The sequence below is a fragment of the Carlito syrichta genome, unplaced genomic scaffold (genome assembly GCF_000164805.1).
Source record: "Carlito syrichta isolate Samal-C Ts95f unplaced genomic scaffold, Tarsius_syrichta-2.0.1 Scaffold314091, whole genome shotgun sequence".
NCBI classification, from domain to species: domain Eukaryota; kingdom Metazoa; phylum Chordata; class Mammalia; order Primates; family Tarsiidae; genus Carlito; species Carlito syrichta.
The window spans coordinates 180,580-197,027 of record NW_007258187.1 but is presented as its reverse complement, the minus strand read 5'-3'; the positions used below and the strand labels follow the sequence as shown (position 1 = coordinate 197,027).

Below are 16,448 nucleotides of genomic sequence, written 5' to 3'. Positions count from 1 at the left end.
TCCAACTCAAAAAAAAAAAAAAAAAACAGAAAAATTCATCTATTGGCCTGGCATGGTGGCTCACACCTATAATCTCAGCATGTTGGGAGGCTGAGGTGAGAGGACTGCCTGAGCCCATGGGTTTGAGACCAGCCTGGGCAACTTGGTGAGACCTCATCTCCACAATAAATAGAAAAATTAGCCAGGTATGGTGGCGTGCGCTTGTAGTTCCATCTACTCGGAAGGTTGAGGCAGAAGGATCTCCTGAGCTCAGCAGGTTGAGGTTGCGGTGGCTGTGAGCCTAGGCAACAGAGTGAGACTCCAACTCAAAAAAAAAAAAAAAAAAAAAAAAGAAACCTCATCTATTTATATCTAAGCTATGTTAGCTGACGTCTTAATTTTCCCTCACAATATTTCGATTCTATAATCAAATGGAATGCTGAAGGAGGTAAGTCTATCTTCTATCACTTCTTCAAAGCTGACTAGGGACAGAGGCCCTCCCAGCCAAGGGTCAAAAATCTTTTTCTAATCTAACACATCCAGATTGGTCTCAATGATGGCATCAATGGTAGGCACTGGTTGGAATCTTTGTATGATCATATATGGACATGAAGTTGTTTGATTCTGGGAGAAACAAATTTAACCAGGCAGTTAAAGAGACATGGACTGAAAATCAACAGTGATATAGCATCACAGTAGGTCTAATAAAAGAAGAAATAACTCAAGTACAGGAAGGCAGAGAGCTCTTACTGGTGTCTCAAATAGATTCTGTGGGATGGGTTCCTTTTCCATAACCACAGAGCCACATAGTCTTATTGTAAATTTTCTTCAACTTGCCTAGTAGCATTTACATAAGTATAAGAAGTCCCTAGGAGTTTCACGTATGAACAGCTAAGTTGGTGACTGTGAAAGAGAAAAACTGAGTCAAAAGTTGAGTAGTAAATGAGAACAAAGAATAGTATCCTACTTGTGCCAGTCCCATTTAAACAGTCGTGTCTCATTTTCGAAGGTGATATTATAGGTGGGCTGGATTTTTATAGATGGTGTAAAAAAACATCTTTAATAAGAGATTTTTTTATGGAGACAAAAGAAAAACAAAGGTTGATATCTGGAGTAATTTATAAACTAGCTTTTAGAATCTCTGGTGTATCCTCAGATTATAGTGACAATCTGACAGATTGTTTTGGACTGAAGTTTGAACCAGACATTCAAGTGAACTTTTTGTGAAGTCTTTATACCAGTAGGCAGGTTGGAGGTTGTTTTAGTTTATAAAGCTTTAAGAAAAGTATCGTTTTCAGCAGGGCTTGGTGGCTCAGCCTGTAATCCCAGCACTTTGGGAGGCTGAGGCGAGTGGATTTCCTGAGCCTGCGAGTTCGAGACCAGCCTGGAGAACTTGGTGAGACCTTGTCTCTACAATAAAATAAAAAATTAGCTGGCCATGGTAGTGCGCACCTTTTGTTCTGGCTACTTGGAACACTGAGGCGGAAGGCTCGCCAGAGCTCAGTAGGTCGACACTGAGGTGGCCGTGAGTGTGCCACTGCACTCCAACCTGGGCGTCGGAGTGAGACTCCAACTCAAAAAAAAAGTATTGTTTTAATTTTTATTAATTCCAAATCAGAAAATCTGAAGAAAAATTTGAAGATGTTAGTCTGAATGTTTGTATCCAGGAAATAATTCAGAATGTAGTTTAAATTGTAGAAAATAATAAAAACTTAAAAATAGCAGGCAATAGAAATTAATCGATTTAGATAAAGTTTTTAAAGTAATTTCATGGTACATAATTTCTGTCCATGGTGTTAAGAGATAAGGGGGCAAAAAACTCCAGGTTTGTTGCTATGTAGATGAAGTTTTACACGTGGCTGACTTTAAAGAGGTCTTATAAGTTTCTTGGAGCTGGGAGTCTCTAAGAGACCATGTAGGACTGTAAAATATTTTTATTTTCTTCTTTATTTATTGTATGATATTATGTCAGAGTCAGGCTGCAAAACAAATTTTAATATATAGAGTAATAAAACTGCTTCTGGAGAGTCCTTATCAGGCATGACCCCCAAGTCTCTTTGTTAGATATTTGGATAAGAGAAAAAAAAGAGGGCAAATTTAGTCCTCAGTTCCCTTTATTGGTCAAATATCCCTCTTTAGAATGAATAAAATAACTAATAAACAGTAAGAGATCTCATGTTGTCAGGAAGGCTTATTCCTAAGGGTTGTCTATTTTGTTTATCTGGCGAGGTCCCACAGTGCTAGCAGGCATATTCCTAGAATTGTCTATTTGGTGACAATAGTTTCTACATCAGTGATGTTGGATTACGGGGGAGGACTTGGTTTCACCTGATATTATAGCCAATTGTTTAAGGGTGAGAAGGAGTCAGACCTAGAGTTCAGTCTGAAAAAACACCTTGGATTAGATTGAAATTGTGAGCTATTATGACCTGGGCCCTTGATTTTGTCATTTTCCTTTTCTTGTGTCTGACGTAGTTTTTATGAGACATGGAATGATAACATAGTGATGGTGTAAAGATGAGAGTTATTTCAGGGTTCGCAAGGACTGGACTGGTCTGATGTCCCTGGAGGATGCCTGTCTTAGTTGTTGTTCTGGAAACTGGCTAGATCTCAGGTGTTTTCTTAAATCACAGCCAGGTGTCAGTGGCTGGTTTGGAAGTCTGGGTGTGGTCAGGGGCTCATTTTAGTTTGTGAGATGTGAATCCAAGGCACGACTCTCTTTAATTTGGTAGCACAAGAGTTAGTTAAAAGTATTTGGTAAAGTGCTATATAAATTGTTTTTTTCTGAAAGGGATTAAAGTAAGATAATAATTGTGAATAACAAAAGTCTTAAGATAGTCATTGTTAAAGGCACAATTAAGAAAATTTGGTTCTTTTGTGGCATATAACACTTTATCATAATAATTATTACTACTGCTAACATATTGAGCCATATTAGAATTATAGGAATGTCATATAATTTTGGAACACTTACCAGTAACACACATACGTATAACCCAAAGAAAATTAAACTTCTTTTCATACTTGACAATGTTTCCTTTATGTATCAAATAAGGATACGTATCAAATCAGCCACTGTTTCTCTTGGTCTTCAGGGAAACCTAATATCTAAAATTAGTGAGGTCAAAGAGACTGAATTTAGAACCTTAAATTTTGATTTACAAAAATCTGTCAAATATCAAAGATTTAAAACGTTTGTTATTGTAACACAGGATCACAGATGATTAGAAATTAAGTCATTAATTTAGCCAAAAGGATAATTTAAAGATTTTGAAAAGTAAAAACCTTTGATAGAGGAAATTCATTTTCCTAAATAATAAGAACTAAGAAAGACAGTGTAAGGGCAACTGAATCTGTCTCACTCCTCTATTCCCACCCCTCCCCCCAGCTTACTCAAAAAGTAAAGATCTTTTTGTTATCTCCTGAAATTATAAGAAAACCTTGTTCAAAAGAGAAAGCCACATTTTATCTTTGTATTGGGGTTCTATTAACATTAAAGTAAACTTTAATAAAATCTTATAAATAGCTCTATTAAGTTTAATCAATTTGAGCACAGGTAAGATATTTATAAACTTATTATAACCTTTGTAATTTTTTTTTTTGAGTTGGAGTCTCACTCTTATCACCCAGGCTAGAATGTGATGGCACGTTCATGGCCACCGCAGCTTTGACCTGCTGGGCTTAGGTGATCCTTCCACCTTAGCCTTCCAAGTAGCTGGAACTACAGATGCATGCCACCATGCCCGGCTAATTTTTGTTATTTATTGTAGAGATGAAGTCTCACCAAGTTGCCCAGTCTTCTCGCCTCAACCTCCCAAAATGCTGGGATTACAGACTGATTCACCATACCCGGCTACCTTTGTAATTTTTTATTATAGACCAGACCAATGCTCTAAGGAAGTCCTGTTATTCTGACACAGGGGTTTAAATGTTGACCTCGTATAGGTTTGTTTTTTATATTAATGTTTAATTTGTAGACAACACTGAATTAATTTTATCTCTTAAAATCAATCCTTATAATTTCACCTCTTCTGTGATAGCTCCTGGGCATAGAGAGATTGAATAATTTTATTTTTTTTGTCCTGTGTTTCATTAAGGTAGTTTATTTTGATTATCACCTTTTTCTGGGCCTGAAGATGAGGCGAGACAGGTGTGATTTAGCAAGACTCACTACTGTCTTTTTTTGGTCCCAGGAACCAAACCCTGTAATTTAACAGAATAATGGTTAGTTAATCGAACATTTATTAAAGATGTGAAAGGCTTAGAACATTTTATTAAAGTAAAATCATGAATTATTATAAAATAATAGTTACTTATTTAATCAGGATGGCAATTAAAACTTTAAAAGTATATCAAAAGTTACATAGATGCAAGAACTTTAATTTTTTTAAAGCTCAATTTTTCTAAGTATTCAAAAATCTAACAAAGACAACATAGGAATTATTTTGATGAAACACAAAATCTTTGTTTTTTAGACCAGTAACCAAAAAGGAAAAGAAAAACCCTCTGTAGTATTATTATTTCTCTTTATGGGAAATCCATTTGAATAACCTAGAAGTCAAACCTGTTGAAAAAAGATATTTGACTCAGACACAGGAAGATTCATCTATCTAGGGTCATGTGTGAACATCATACTGTAGAAGAACCAATGCATCAATACTAAGTAGGGGAATGCATGACTATTAGGAACATCATAAGTTTATTGACTACATTGAAAAATTTAAACATATTAAGAAAGGCCAAGAGTACAGTATTAATTTATATTGGAGGAAAACATTGTTTATCTAGTCCTTCAAAATAAAATATTTTAACATTAGTTCACAGCTACAGTTAGAACTGGCAGGAGAACAAAAAGATATAAGAGCTGATAAAAAAAGTTGAATGAGAGAGTTATCATCTCAGACCTTCTCAAAGGGAGAAGAAGTTGAATATAGTAAACACTGAACTTCTAAATGAAACATTTAAAAAAACTTTATTTTAAATATGTGGGGTACACTTCAGGGTTAGGTATACAAATGTTCATTATGCAGGTACCCTTGCTGATGAGGTGTACCCCTGCCCCCAGTAGCTTCCCATTACTGCCAATCCCTTTCTTATAGTATTACAATAATTGGAAAAACTTTTTGAAAAAGAAACAGATCATAGAATTAAAAATCAAAATCTCTTATAATTTTATTAAGAGCAAGTCAATATCTTAAGAAAACCTATTTTAACATAGAGGAACAATATTTAGAAAGACTATTATAAATAATTCTCTTTTAATTATAGACAACTTAATCACATACCTTATCACAACTTACACAGACTATGACATGGTTGGACTTTCATTTTGTTTGATACTTCCCTTTTTCTTAAATGTCATATTACTTTAGGATAAACATTTATCATATAGAATCCTTTTTCATATAAAATTATTATCTTTTTTATACTCTGGCTTTTCTTCAGATCATATAAATCTTTTGTCTGTTAAAATGATTCTCTTTTTTTTATAACCTTCTTTACTAAAGTATATTATTTTCACACCACTAACGTTCTTCCCATTTCTCTCTTCTGCTTACTGGTTTCTCTCTACTTTTTTTCATAAATAACTTTTTCAACTCTGTAATTTGAATCAACCTTTAAATAACCTCTGAATTAGGCAAAAATATTCTTTTTTTCCTAAGTAATAATGCAATTCTATGTCTTTTTATAATTTAATAAATAGATTGTTATGATATATTTTTTCAGTAAAAGCATATATTTTTGACATACTTTTTTTCCAGAATTATATATTAACTAGAATTCTTACTCTTAGTAATCTTATATTTGATATTAGATAAAATTAGCCATTATTTTAAGTTAGTTTCTTGTTAATCATTTTTATAGCCCATGAATATCAGTCATTCACCTAAGAAAGAACCTTAAAGTTATATATCTGAGCATTTTACCTATAACTCTGAAGATTTAGCTATTTTTATCGAATCAGCAATCTTAAATCAGTTTTACTTGTCAAAAAATATCATATGTGTAAAGATTACTCTGTTTTTGACTCGGTTCATAGTCTCATAACCTTTGTATTAAGGCACCTTAAAATATCTAGTAGAGGCAAACATAAAATTTATCTAATTAGTAGCCCCAGATAAAAATGTATTTCAAAGACACATCTATTTTATTAATAATTTTAAAACCATTTTTATTTACCAAAGATCATTAAGGTTACATTAACTTGGAAAGTATTTAGATCGATTTATTTAATTTATGAATATCCATTTATTTATAAACCAATTGGTAGTATGCTAGATGCAACACATATCATGTACATGTATATAAACATATTTAAATATACATACACACATATAAACAAAAACTTTTTTTTTTTTTCTTTTTTAAGTTGGAGTCTCACTCTGTCGCCCAGACTGGAGTTCAGTGGGCGCTCCCGGCCACTGCAGCCTCACCTGCTGGGCTCCGGCCATCCTTCTGCCTCAGCCTTCCGAGTAGCTGGAACTACAGGCATGCGCTACCACGCCCGACTGATTTTTTGATTTTTTGTAGAGATGAGGTCTCGCTGCCCAGGCGGGTCTCGAACCCGCAGGCTCGGGCAATCCACTCACCTCAGCCTCCCAAAGGCGCGGGATTACAGGCTGAGCCACTGAGCCCGGCTTAAACAAAAATTTAATAAAGTCTGTGGACAAATTTGAATAAAATAGTTTAGTTTTTAAAACTTCTTTGATCTCTTTTTCTTTTTCAGTTTTAAATGGATTTTTAATGTTTCTAATTTAGTTAGAACTGACTGAACTGTATAAGGAAAACAAAGTCTCCAAGTAACCTTGAAATAGTGAGTTTTATTTCAACACCAGTAACTTCATAGCCTGCAGATTCAAATCATGCAGAAAAGAGAGAAATAGTTAGAAGACTTTATTTAATCCTATATTTGTAGATTAACCATTTGAGTTCTGAATTTTCCTTGCTGTAATTTGTCCATCAGTTTTAAAATGTGCATGAAAACAAATCCTAATATCTAACCAGCGGTAGTTTCAGAAAACTTGACATGTCTTTGAACTTCTCTCAAACCTAAAACCCTCTGGGTTACCCAAAGGGAGCTGTTTTCCTAGCCTTCCCTCTCTTTTAGAGAATTTATTTCCCATTTTTTCTTTTTTTCCTGTGAGGTGGGTAGCAGAAAAGGCAATGGATCCTCAGGGTGAATCTCAGAATCAAATTTATGAATCTCAAACAATTTCCTAGGAAGTGAAAACCAGCTCAGAATAAACCAGTGACTATTAACCTAAAGCAAGACATCCCAGACTCAGAAACTTTTTAGGACCACCCGAGGAGAAGTGCGAAATACCTAGCTCTGAGCCTGGGCTGCTCCTCCAGCCTTCCCAAAACCCTCTGCCCTCTGTGCCAGTTCATATCAAGGCCAGGCCTCATTACAATACATATGAACATTTTTGTTTTAAACCATCTAATTTGAAATTTTCCTAATTCTTTAAAATTTGACCTAATGGAGCATCTGACAGTATAGACGATTATCTGTGTTCCTACTCGTTTCCTCAAAAAACAAAACAAAACAAAAACAAAAACGAAAAAGGACCATAATCAGTTATGTCAGTCATCCCTGGGTCTCTGATGGTCCCCTGGGCTGAGTATCCTTGGACCTCTTGAGGATCTTTGAAGGGCTTTCCTGTGAATGCCTTGTAGTTTGACACCATGAACTAAAAACCCCTTGGTGGTTCTTTCTTATGCTTTGTCCTCACATTAATGCAGTCCCACTGGAGGCTTTCCAACAGAGTCATTTGAAATTGTCTAATGTATAAACTTGGGAGTGACTAAACTGTTAGACAGATGGGTGATCTCTGTAGTCATTTAAATCATTTAATTAAAGATATTTAAGAAATCTAGGAGAATTAAACTTTGTTAAATGGTCTATTCCTACCCATCTCCACCAATTAGCAGGCAGGGTTGTGGAGAACCTACTATAGGTCACTGAACTGTATGTCAGAAGGTGCTGGAGGACACAAAAGAGAGGTTGGCATGGTGTTTTTGGGAAGGGATTGAAAGGTCTGGGTAATCAATTGGGAGTGACCAATCCCCCCCCCCCCCCATCACACTGGACAGGTGGCACTCAGAATCTAGAACTTTATTTGTTTGGCAGAAGAAGTTAGCCAGGTGTAATAAGGTGACTGGATCTCCTTTTCCAAAAAAACCTCTCAGTAAATGGTATATAGTAAACAGTGGTGTCTTCTAACAGAAGGGTTAAAAAAAGAGTAAATTTCTAAGTTGTAGGATGTAGGGCTTGAGTACGAACATAAACGTAGATTTCTGTAACTTTTTAGTTCCCAAATTTTCTGGTTAGGCAGGTTAAAAAAACAAGGACAGTTCTTTGCTCTAAGGAAGTGGTATTTTAGTTGAAGAAGCAGCTCAGTGGCATTGAAGGCTATCTATAAAGGCTATCTTTTTTATTCCATGATCTCCTAGTGCCTCTTTGGGTCTGAACAACTAAGTGCAGCATGATCCCGAAGAACCCCCATATATGTCCAGAGTTTTCCTTAAATAAAAGCTTGAGAGATATCCAAATCTTTGACAGGGGCACATTCTTAATTTTAATTTCCCCTGAACAATATATACAACTTGAGGGACAAACTTTTTACTGGATAACCTGGTTGTCAGAGTCTAGAAATAAGGGTAATGTAATTCCCCAGATGTTAAAAAAAAATCTTGCTTTCCCATTGATATGAGAGAAGTATAAAGAAGGAATGAAGTATGAAATGGGCCTTTGGGTAGCTACTTGGGATGATGTTTTAGCGTCTTCCATACCCTCTGTGCTTCCCATCTGGAAGGATCACTCATGTCTCAATGATACACAGAATGGGGATCTGGCCTATTCCCACCTCCACTGGCCTCCAGTCAGGTAGAGCCAGTAACCTGACTGGAAGGAGCAGGGACACAGCAACAGTGGGAAGAGTCCATAGATGGCCCTGAAACGAAGGAGAAGTAAAGGTGAAAGCAGAGCCTGTGGCCGTGCTCACTAATCCATGGGGTGATGACAGCCAGTCATGAGTCTCTCTGGCCCGTGTTAGACACCTGAGATGACATTGGGTGGTGCGGGGTGTAGTTGTTCTGTGAGTCCTTAGATTTGTTACAGAAAATAACTTCAGAGTGCGTCATAGAGAGAGTTTTATATAGTTTATTAGAGAAAAAGGGTGTTGTGTTTAAGGGAGAACACACGTGCCTTAAGGGAAAGAATACAGGCTTGTTGTTAGTAGAAAGCTTTATATATTGTTTAAAATGATGATTAAATAACTTGTTTTCTAAGTTAAGATCTGTGGGCTATGTGAGTTATAATAAGCTGTTGATTGCAAGTTTCAATTCTTATTGTTTTACTCCTAAATTTCCTTGTGTTACCAGGAACATTTGAGACAACAGGAAAAATTACTGTTTAAGTTTCCTCTTAGGGTGTCATGTCTCAGTATTTCCAGCAACTCCCTATTGTCTTTGTTTATGGTCTTTGTGGTTGGCTGTGTCAGTTGCCCCCATTCCAAGGTAGGTCTGGAGTGTCTGGTCAGTATAGATATTGTTCAAGAGAGTTATGTCCTGATAAAATGGTGCCCAGATGTCTGACCATCTGATTTCCTAACTATCTAAGCTGTATCTGTCTGAAAGAAACTCATCTATCTATATCTAAGCTATGTTAGCTGTTCTGTGTCTTATTAATAGTTTTTTTTTTCAAGATTGTGTTCTGTAGGATGGTTCCAGCTGTTGCAAAATCTGGTGGTTAAAGTGTTACGGTCCGAGTAATACTCAGCTACTCCCCTGGATCCCAATAAACCAAAGGGGGCAGGGAACAGGTAGAAAGAAGTTTATTCTAAGTTCAAATCCAGGGAGCAGAGCCAGACTCGAGGTCTTTTTAAAATGACTCTGCTCACTCTCCAGGCCTTTACAGTTCACTTTTATAAGTCCAGAATCGTTAGTACCCATGTGACCAACAGAGCATTGAATAGAACCTGAATTTTAGCCACATTTATCAATAGTGACATTTTTCAGTCCAGACTTCCTGGTGCCAGGTATCGGAGGTATCCTATAGCTTTTTTTTTTTTTGAGTTGGAGTCTCACTCTATCACCCAGACTGGAGTGCAGTGGCCGCTACCGGCCACCGCGGCCTTGACCTGCTGGGCTCCGGTGATCCTTCTGCCTCAGCCTTCCGAGTAGCTGGCACATGCTACCATGCCCGGCTAATTTTTTTTGATTTATTGTAGAGATGAGGTCTCGCCAATTTGCCCAGGTGGGTCTCGAACCCGCGGGCTCAGGCAATCCACTCACTTCAGCCTCCCAAAGGCGCGAGATTACAGGCTGAGCCACCGAGCCCGGCTGGTATCTTATAACTTTTATCAGTAAGGCTGGCAGAAGTATTAATCAAGGTTGCCATAGAGTAAAGGGATTTTACAAGACTTAAGACATCATGCATTATGCAAAAGTTATACAAATCACAAAACTTATGATTACAAAAGTTATACAAGTCACAAAACTTATGACTACTTAGAAAAAGGGAGGAAATGGGAATTTGATCTTTTTCAGTTGATTGGGCGTTACTACAAGGAATCAAGGATCCCCTGAAGCTAATTACTGGGAATGCATAGGAGATAAGGGGAAGTGTGCCTTTTACTAGCTCTCAGAAATATTGTTCAGAAATGTACAGGAGCACTAAAACCTTTGTCATGCCCTTCTCTAGGAGCTGTGACAATATGGACAGATATTAGTGGGTCTCTGTGTCAAAAGTATGTGAGGGAGGTCAGATCCTATCTCTGCCTTGCCTCATAATGGCAAGGGTTTTTAAAAGCAGGGGTAAATTTCAGGAAAGCAGAAGCTACAGGCAAAATCATAAATCAATACATAACAGTTACACATTGGTTTAGGCCTAGAAGGGCAGGATATTTTGAAGTGGTGGGTTATAGGTTGTGGATGGATTTAAAGATTTTCTGATTTTGCAGTTGGTTAAGGAAGAGAGGCTTTAAGTAAAATTTGAGGTCAGCAGAAAAAAAGAAGTTAACTAGCTGGGGTTATGACTTTCTCCAAGGTCCTCAGGAGGAAACTTGGAATGAAGGATGATGTTAAAGTTCAGACTTCAGTTCCCCCTCATCTGAGGTCTACATGCCATCTAAGTTTATGAAGGATAACTCAGGGACATATGTTACGATGTTATGTTTAGTTTCTATAGAGAAAGCTAACTCTTGGCTATTGTTTTAGGCTACTAATACCTTCTCGTTTAATAAGTTTTACTTATTTACTTCTGAGGATAGCTAGGTGCCTGGAACTTCCTTTGAACAAACTCAGGATTTTCCTTTATATTCATGCTTGGAGGTCCTTGGGCCCTTATAAAGGGGGGCCCTGTACCATCTCACATAGAGGTAGAGAGTAGGTTAGTGTCTCCGGGGCCTGGTTTGTTGGGAAGGGAGTGGGAGATGGAGAACAACTGCTAATAGATGTAAGGTTTCTTTTGAGGGCAATGAAAATGTTCTGAAATTAGAGAGTAATGATAGTTGCACATTTTGTGAATATACTAAAAACCACCGAATTGTCCACTTTAAAATAGTGAATTTTGGCTAGGTGCGGTGGCTTAGCCTATAATCCCAGAACTTTGGGAGGCCAAGGTGACAGGATAACCTGAGCCCGGGGGGTTCAAGACCAGCCTGGGAAACTTGGTGAGACCAGGTCTCTACAATAAATCACAAAAGTTAGCCAGGTGTGGTGGTGTGCGCCTGTAGTTCCAGCTACTTGGAAGGCTGAGGCAGAAGGATCGCCTGAGCCCAGCAGGTCGAGGCTGCAGTGGCCGTGAGCGTGCCACCGCACTCCAGCCTGGGCAACAAGAGTGAGACTCCAAATAAAACAAACAAACAAACAAACAAGCAAACAAATAAATAAAATAGTGAATTTTATGGTAGGTGATATCTCATTTTTTTAAAAAAAGGAACAAATTGATAATTTAAAACTTTTACACTTAAAACTTCTGTTTTGGAAAAGACACTGCTAAGGGAATAAAAAAGAAGCCATGGACTGAGATAATGCTTGCAAATCACATATCCGACACAGGATTTAGTTCCAGAATTTATAAACAACTCCAAGAGCCCAACAGTAAGAAAATAGGCAACCTATTAAAAATGAGCAAAAGGTCCACACTCACCTACAGTGTAGGCTCACTCCCTGTCTGTGGGGGGTGAACTTTTCTTAAATAAATCTTTTCTTCTCTCAAAAAAAAAAAAAAAAATGAGCAAAAGATTTGACAGACATGCCACTAAAGAGAGTGTTTGGGGCCGGGTGCGGTGTCTCATGCCTATAATCCCAGCACTTTGGGAGGCTGAGGTGAGAGGATTGCCTCATCTCACAGGTTTGAGACCAGCCTGGGCAACCTGGCAAGACCTCATCTCTACAATGAATCAAGAAAAATTAGCTGGGCATGGTCGTGTGTGCCTTTAGTTCCGGCTACTTGGAAGGCTGAGGTGGAAGGATCACCTGAGCCCAGCAAGTTGAGGCTGCGGTGGCCGAGAGCATGCCACTGCACTCCAGCCTGGGCGACGGCGTGAAACTTCGACTCAAAAAAGAAAAAAAGAAAGAAAAGAATACAAGATAGTGCAGTCCTTCTGGAAAGCAGCTTGGCAGTTTATAAAATTAAACATTTGCCATATTTCCTAGCAACTCATACTTCTGGGTATTTTCCCTAGAGAGATGAAAACGTAAGTTCACACAAAAACCAGTGCATGAATATTTAGGGCAGCCCTATACAGTGAATGGGTAAGCAAATATGTACATTCAATGGAAAATGACTCAGAAATAAAAAAGAATGGACTATATACATGCATCAACTTGGATGACTCTCAAAGGCATTAAGCCAAGTTAAAGAAACCAGTCTCAAAAGGCTTCATACTCTGTGATTCCATTTATATGACACTCTCACAAAGACAAAACTATAGTGACAGAAAACAGATCAGATGCAATATTGAATTATAATACAAAGTATGTAATATATATCCATGAGTACATATTTATATAAATACACGATTGAATAAATAAATGCGGGAGTAGAAACAAATCTTCCCTAGAGAAGAATTCAAAATAATTTATGTAGTTGATCTCCTCTCCACAAGGTGGAGCTTAATGTCTCCCCCATCCTCCTCGTTTGGGGGTTGTGCACAGAGGTTTATTTGCTTCCTAAGAATTGAGTACAGAGAGGGAGAAATATAAAGTAGCTTCATAGTGGCAAACACTATCTTGGCCAGGTGATCAAGGTTAACATTATCAATGATAAGTCTTGTTGACACCATGTATTCTTTGATATGATGTGATAAAAAAGATACTTCACCTGTGTGATGTTCTTCCCCCAAACCCATAATCTCAGTTTGACTATGAGAAAAATATCAGACAAACCCAAATCGACAGACATCCTTAAAATACTTGATGCCAACCCTGAGGTCACTAAAAACATTAAATTCAAGGAAAGACTGAGAAACTCTCACAGGCTAGTGGAGGCTAAGAAACTAAGTACAAAATAGGGTATGATAATGAAACAAATATGGCAGATGTATACAAAAGTGTACAAATTGTTACCTCCTCAAAATATGGTAAATTTGTATCTTGCTCAGTTCAAATGCTTAATATGCAAAATGCTGCTTCTACAAATATTAATATTATCTTTCTTAGATTTGTACAAAAATATATTCTGGTCTATTCTCAAAACTACATTAAAAACACATTTGAGACTAGTTGTGGTGGTTCACATGTGTTATCCCAGCACTTTGGAAGGCTAAGTGGGAGAATTGCTTGAGCCCAGGAGTTGGAGGCTGTGATTGAGCCACGATTGTGCCACTGCACCCCAGCCTAGGTGACGGAATGAGATCTCAACTCAAAACAAAACAAAACAAAACAAAAAACCCCAGAAGGCTGAGGTGGAAGGATCGCTGGAGCCCAGCAGGTCAACGCTGGGGTGGCCCTGAGTGTGTCACTGCACTCCAGCCTGGGCGATGGAGTGAGACTCCAACTCAAGAAATAAAAAATAAAAAAATTGCTATAGTTTGGATGTTTCTCCCCTCTAAATCTCATTTTGAAATGAGTTCTCCAGTGTTGGAGGTGGAACCTTGTGGGAGGTGTTTAGGTCATGGGGGCAGATCCCTCATGAATGACTTGATGCTATTCTCATGGTAATGAATGAATTATCTGTGAGATCTGATTGTTAAAAAGAGTCTGGCATCTCTTCCCCTTTGCTTCTTCTCTCACCATGTGATCTCTATATATTCCTTTCCCCTTTGGTCATGAGTGGAAACAGTCTGAGACCCTCACCAGAAGCAGATGCTGGTTCCATGCTTCTTGTATACTCTGTAGTTTGTGAGTCAAATTAACCTCTTTTCTTTGTAAATTACCCAGCCTCAGATATTCCTTTATAGTGACACAAACAGACTAAGACAGGATTTCATTTTTAATTTTAAAATTCTTTTATTGAAGTAAAATTTACATGCAGTGTAATGCACAGACTTTCTGTGTAAAATTTACTAGGTCTTGATAAATGTATACACTTATGTAATCATCACTTAAATAAAGATGTAAAGCATTTCTACTAACCACCAAAATTTCCTCTTACACTGTACCTGCCAGCCATTGGAAATTACTGTTCTGATTTCTGTTACCACAGATTATTTTGCCTGTTCTTTCATTTTATATAAATGGAATCATACAGTATGAATTCTTCTGTTTCAGTCCTCTTTTGTTCAACATATTTTGAAGTTTCATTTATGTTATTGTATGCATTTCTAGCTCATTCATTTTTATTGCTAATATGCAATTTTTATTTCATAGTATGAGTATACTACAATTTGGTATCCATTTTCCTATTGATGGACATTGGCATTGTCTTCTGCCTTGGATCTTATGAATAAAGTATATTTGAATACTATTGTGGAACTGTTTGGTGGACTTGCGCTTTCATTTTCTTTGAATAAATGTCTATGTGATTGAAATTGGCAAGTGGGCTGCTGTTCAGATCTTCTGGTCATTGCTCTTTTAAGGAGGGGGGCTAATATCTCTTAGTTGAAAGTTTGTCTATTTCTCTCTCTAGTTTTATCAATTTTTATTTCGTGTATTTGAAGCTCTGGTATTAGCTGCATGCATGTTATGCCTTACTGATGAAGCTACCCTACTATAGTTATAAAATGTCCTTTTTTTTTACCTCTAAAATACTTTTTTGTTCTTGAATTTTGTATTATATTAATAACTCCATTTCAGATTTTTCTTATGCTTATCCCTGCCCCCCTTTGCATTTAACTAGTTGGAATAGTGATATTTAAAATGTGGCTTGTGTAGACAATATATAATTATGTCTTGCTTTTTATATAGTCTAAATTTATGCTCTATAGTTACAATGTTTAGTCCATTTACATTTAAAGTAATTCTTGATATTTTGGAGTTAGGCCTACCAGCTTATTACTAGTTCTTTTTGTTTTAATTCCTCCTCATGTCTATTTTGTGCTAATGGAATATTTAAAAAATATTTTTCGCTGGGTGCAGTGGCTCATGCCTATAATCTCAGCACTTGGGAAGTGGAGGCGAGAGGATTGCCTGAGCCCACGAGTTCGAGACCATTCTGGGCAACATGGCGAGACCTCATCTCTACAATAAATCAAAAAATTAGCTGGGCATGGTGGTGCCTGCCTGTAGTTCCAGCTACTTGGAAGGCTGAGGTGGAAAGATTTCCTGAGCCTAGCAGGTTGAGGCTGCGGTGGCTGTGAGCGTGCCACTGCACTCCAGCCTGGGTAACAGAGTGAGACTCCAACTCGAAATAAATAAATAAATTAATGAATTAAAAACTATGTTCAATTTCCTTATTTTTTACAGGATTTCAAAATGTTTCTTGTGTTCCTAAGGTTAGAACATATGTTTTTTTATGTCCTTATGAGATTTTTATTTCAAATTTATGACTGTTTAAGTTGGAAAATACTCACTTTTTCTATTTTGGGGGAAAGTTTTTGTGAATTGGTGAATTTTTTTTTTTTTCTCAAATATTTGGAAGAAATTATAGTTGAGGCAGTCTAAGTCTGAGATGTTCTTTGGGGGAAATTTTTACATTATGAATGAAACTTTAAAAATAGATATAGGGATAATCCAATTTTATTTCCTTATTGATAAGTTGTGTTTTTCTAGGACTTTGTCATATTGATCTAAATTTTAAAATTAATGGGCATAAATGTGTCAATATCTCCTTATTTGTATAATGTCTATAGGGTCTTTAATGATATCCTTGTTTTCACTCCTGGTACAAATACAGTTTTGTGGGTCTTTTTTCTTTTTTACCTTGATAAACCATGCCAGAATTTTTTTAAAAAATCAATTTTATTAGTTTTTTTCAAAGTAACTTTTGGCTTCACAAATTTAATTGAAGGGTTAATTTCTTTTTCTTTTTCTTTTTTTTTTTTTTTTTTTGAGTTGGAGTCTTCCTCTGTCGCCCAGACTGG

At 36.9% G+C, this 16,448-nt stretch overlaps 1 pseudogene; it reads right to left on the bottom strand.

Moving 5' to 3' along the window:
* The window catches only part of LOC103273570, a 25,784-nt pseudogene that overhangs the window by 2,384 nt on the left and 6,952 nt on the right, over positions 1–16,448 (bottom strand).